Source organism: Lolium rigidum, chromosome 7 (assembly GCF_022539505.1).
Source record: "Lolium rigidum isolate FL_2022 chromosome 7, APGP_CSIRO_Lrig_0.1, whole genome shotgun sequence".
In the NCBI taxonomy this organism is placed as follows: domain Eukaryota; kingdom Viridiplantae; phylum Streptophyta; class Magnoliopsida; order Poales; family Poaceae; genus Lolium; species Lolium rigidum.
Genome location: NC_061514.1, coordinates 147,907,731 through 147,912,898, shown reverse-complemented (window position 1 = coordinate 147,912,898; position 5,168 = coordinate 147,907,731). Strand labels below are relative to the sequence as shown.

At 49.4% G+C, this 5,168-nt stretch overlaps 1 long non-coding RNA gene across 1 annotated transcript; it reads left to right on the top strand.

Annotated features, from left to right (window-relative positions):
* Positions 1-330: 330 nt before the first annotated feature.
* LOC124678176 lies at positions 331-3,791 on the top strand. The gene is made up of 3 exons (XR_006994363.1): positions 331-1,026; positions 1,127-1,192; positions 3,034-3,791. It is a non-coding gene; the product is annotated as an uncharacterized LOC124678176 (long non-coding RNA).
* The last annotated feature ends 1,377 nt before the right edge of the window (positions 3,792-5,168 follow it).

The following is a 5,168-nucleotide window of genomic DNA, read 5'->3' as shown; positions in this document are numbered from 1 at the left end:
GTTGCCGCTACCATTGGCGAGCGGGAGGCTATCCGGGCTGAGCAGCACCACGCCGGGGCCGTGGATGCGGGCATGCTGCAGGGGGCGCGCCGGAGGGCAGAGCTGGCCTCCTCGACGCAGTACTAATACTAGTACTACTCCCTCCGTTCTGAAATGTAAGACGTTGGGGATTCCACGTTCACTTTTTCTCACGCTATGGAATAATGTGAGTTTCCCATTTTGCCCCTTATCGCGTCGCGCGCGGACGCCTCGTTCCAACTCGCTACCTCTCTCACGGATACGCTCCTCGCTCCTGCTCTCCTCCCTTCGCTCCTCCAGGTCGCCGCGGCCACCTCCGGCGTCGTCTTCCTCTCGCGCCACAGCGCCGCCGGCATCTTCCTAAACTTTCCCCAGCGCCATCCCGCTCCCCGCCACCCTGTATCCTCTCGGATCTCGCCTGCAACGACGCAAATGCTCGGAGGTCAAAGATCGCATTTTCACGAGCCGGCGACGAGCTGCTGGGAGAGGACGCGCTAGATTTGCGTGCGCGATTTGCTGCTGGAAAAGGGGGCGCTGGATCTGCGTGCTCCGGCGACGATTTGGCTGGGTTCGCCGATCACCGTGAGAGATGGCTGGGTTTGCGGATCACCGTGAGAGATGGCGGTCTGGATTGCTCATGCCACCGCCGGTGGCCACCGACGTCGGCCGCTCCCAATCCTCCACGGACGGTTGCTACTCTTGCTCCACTCTCCCCGCCTCCGCCTCGATTGACTTCGGGATGTTTGATAAGCACGGGTTCATCTCCCCCATTGGGGAATCTGCGCCTGCTGCCACTGGGGAACCGTCCTCCTCGCGCAGGACGGCGACTCCTTCGATAAGATTGCGCCGCCAGGAGAAGGTACTGCTGCTGCCAATGCTACTAGCCCTGGCGCCACTCCTATCCCTACCCCGTACTAGTCTGCTCATTCGGCTGCCGTGACGAAGCCTGAGCCTTCTTCCACAAGCAAACGGCGGCGTGAAGCCCAAGTGCACAACCTCTCGGAGATGGTACGTACCTGATTAAATACTTTGGTCTTGCTTGAAATATTCTTGTTCTGGCAGCCATTGCTGAGTGCTAACCCTCGCTTGGATCATCTGACGGATGCAGAGGAGGAGGGACAGGATCAACGAGAAGATGAGGGCTCTGCAAGAACTCATTCCCCACTGCAACAAAGTACAGTAATTCCGATCTCTCTGCAAGCTCTGTTAGGATATTATGATCACAGTTCTTAGCATTGACGATCGGTCTGATGATCACTGTCTTTTATTTACAACCTCCGTTCTAATGAATAGAAGGCCATTGTTCATATCAGTTCTGGCCATTAAAATTAGCAGATCATTATATTAAGTGATTAACATTGTTGGAAGCAAGTGGTTTGTTACAAACATGAAGAGAGCTCAACTATGGAATGGCTTGAGCTCAACTTCCAGATCATTTTACACTGTCGAACTGTCGAGTCCTTCCATCTCATTGTTGTTATGTCCGGAATGATAGCTCAACTTCTGTTCAGTTCATTGAGAGTAGTACGGTGAATGTTTACTGGACCGAGTAGTACTTTGTGTTGTCACAAACATGCCATTTTTAGACTGTTTATGTGATTGTTCAGAGATCTGCTTACAAGATCTAGACACTGAACGCATGGAAGAGCTGTTGAATTTTTTATGTATGTGCTTTCAGATATATCTAGTCCATCTTTATCACCTTAAGAGCTCCGTCTACGCAGGCCTTGAATACTGTTAATATTGCAATTCGTATTTATGGATTGTGTCTGATTCTAGTTTGAATAAGTTGCTACGCTGTTGTTGATGGATACTGTTATGATCTACTTAAGGTGATTGCATTATGGAGTAAACTTTTCATGTTCATTGCTCATTGATATTCATACTTTTCATCCGGTTGCTGTTATGGAGTAAACTTTTCATGTTCATTGATATTCATTCTTGTATAGTCTTCGAGTTACTTATGTGAAAAATCAGTTTTGCTCCCAATTTTCTCTGTCGAAGTAGTAGCTTTACTGAGAACAAGCGTGTTTATTATGGAGTATAAATGTGGGGTTGCTTATATCCAGATGTACTCTGGATCTGCTCTCTTACTGCAGTTATGTTCAAATATATAGACATTGGTTTGAGTAGGCTGCTTGATGCTTTGTGTAGGACATTTGCTTTACCTTAACCCAAATATCAAATGCTCCATGTATATTTATTTCATTTGCTACTGTCCATGTCTTGACTTCACATTTCTACTTTTCTAATCATCACTAACTGAACCTTGTGTGCATCTGTCGGTTTGTTTGTATCTGAGCAGTTTTACCTCAACGCCTGTGTGTATTTGAGTCTGGTACTGAACCTTGATGATTAATTGACTTAACTGGTTGTTTGGATTTCTTGTGCCGCTACTGTATTATTGGGAAGTGATGTGAAATTGCAGAGTGAACTAGTTCAATAATCAGACCCAAAAAGTAGAAAAACGACTAGCCGGTAACTTTACCTATTTTATTGCAATCTTCTACTCCTGTTATTTATGTTTGAGGCTATGTATCTTGTTAGCAGGGTATTATGTTCGAGTATCTCATGATTTATCATGATTGTACTCTAAACTGTCCAGACTAAAGATCTGGTATTGTCCGTCTAAAGATCTGGTTGCTTTCACATGATACCTTAGTTTATTTTTACTATCTAGACTGAGCATTTTCTGGGATTGTCTTTGTGTCGCATGTTACACATACTCCAGACTGAGTATGTAATTTCTGGGAGTACCTGATAGAATTAGAGCCAATTTGAGTTAATTGTCATGTCTGAAACTTACTCCACGCTGCCTGTAATTTAGGAGTACACAATAATTTCAGTAGATGCAGTTTGTACACAAGGAAAAATAGCACAATACAGCACAATATCATGTTCTAGCACATCCATTTCTTCATCTACTCCAGCATTTTGTTCATCTACTTGTTCATCGGGTGGAGTATAGTTGAGGTCCCAGGAGTCTGTACTGATGTGGGTCAGCAATTGTTGCAGGGCCGGAGGAGAAGAGCACAACCACAACGATCTGCGTAGGGCTGGAGGAGAAGAACACATCGAAGTAGCAAAGATTGGTATCTCGGAGAGATACCGAAAACATCGATCCATCAACCACGCCGGAGGAGCCGTCCGTGTGATGAATTCGGGGAGACGGAATGGCGCAGAAGTCATCCGATTTGGCCCAGAGAACTCACATCCATGGCCGTCCACAAGGTCTGCAGCCACGGGCGTATCAAGCTGAGGAGGTGCAGTGACGGTGTGGCCTGGATGCCCAATGGAGCTCGTGAAGCAACTGACCATTCTTCGTGGAGGCCGCGTTGGAGGCGGGAGCAGCAACACGCGGAAAAGCGGGCGACAACCCAGACATGGTCTCGAGCACCATCTGCATCAGCCGGGCAGAGGAAGGACGCTGGGCCAATCAGCCCTCATCGAGGAAAGCGCTGCACCATCTCCCGTCCAACGGCAGAGTCGGACCTCCGACGGGCGAGAATCCCAGCAGCAGCAGCAAGCCAGCAACTAATGCAGCGGCGGGAGTAAAGCAGCTGGCGAGGATGCGCATCCAGCATGGCCTCATCGACACCCCGAAGCCCGGGATCCTCGACGCAGCCGGCGGACACAGGAGGTGTTGAAAGAATGGGTGGAACCGGGACTGAAGGCCGAGCGCCGGCGTTCTGGCAGCAGGCGTGGAGAGATGGTGCGACGGGGCGCCCGGATCCGGTCACGGCGACCGCAGAGAAGCTTGAATGGAGGATATCGTGGTGGTGGCGGCGGCGGTGCTGGACAGGGGGCGGAGGTGCTGGCTGGGGGCAGAGGTGTTGGGCGGGGCCGGAGGTGCTGGACGGAGCCGGAGGTGCTGGACGGAGCCGGAGGTGTTGGCTGAGGGAGGACCGGCGGAGGTGCTGGACGAGGCCGGAGGTGCTGCTGCAGGGGGCGGAGGTGCCAGCTGGGGGCGGAGGAGTCGCTGGGAACCGAACGCCATCGAAGACGATGATGCGGGAAGACGATCGCGATCCAGATTGAGGAGGGTACAAACGTAAATTTGCACGTTTTTCACCTGGTCGGAAAAAGTCCAAAACGTCTTACATTTTAGAACGGAGGGAGTATTTGGCAAGAGAAAATAAAATAGGTGGCAACGTTTGGGTCTGTACGCGACCCAAACGAACAACCGGATGTCCGTCTGTTCCGAGCCCACCCAAATCGATAAATTAGGACGAAAAAGTTGTCTGATTTGGGTCGAAGTGTTGGAGATGCCCTAAGACTTGTCTTCGTCAACCTCTTTGAAGTCTAGCCCTTATGGGAAGTAGGTGTGGATCAGTGGCGGAGCGTGAAGCAATACCAAGGATTGGCCAGATCAGTGTAGACTGGGCCAGTTGATGTTAGTGGGCTGGATTTATACTAAATCTTAAGGGAAAACCGGGAGAGAAGGATGGGCTATGGCCAGGTATGGCCTCCACTACGCGCCGCCACTGGTGTGGATGGCCACCAGTGACTCCTGATGGTGCAACAATTGAGCTCTCAAGACCCCGCTTATCGATCTTGCTCGGCATCAAGACCCCGTTTGGGATTCAGCTCTAAATCACGACATCTTATCATCTGCATGGTTTTTCACTTTTAGTTCACAGCGACATAGTGGAGAGACCAGGTCTTGCCTTGTGACAGCAGTCCTGTTGCTAGGTGCTCACGGAACATGAGCTTTTGCAAGTAGGCCAACGCTTGTAGGCACGGCTAAGTCTTCCATATGCAGGTAAGATCGCCGGCGAAGCAGTGTGTCTTTTCTGCATGCCTCTCACTCTCATCAAATTTAACTGCCGAAATGTTAACATTGCCACATCTATTTGTTGGTTGGTCTGATGGAAACAAGAACCAGAATCGAGTTGTATATATAATGCACACAGTAGCGGTTGTAACATATATAGTGCGTGCCCTTTAAATAGGAGGACCGTTAATATGATGTGCTCACGCCGAAATTCAATTCGGCTACCAGTGCTCCCGGGCATATGTTCCCTCCATCTAAAAAATATACTTTTGATTGCCAAAAAATTCCAATAAAAGAATTCGCACGTACATCTCTACGTACATCTCGACAATCTAAGTATGTTTGTATAGTTCCGTAAAAAAACAATATTTTTTAT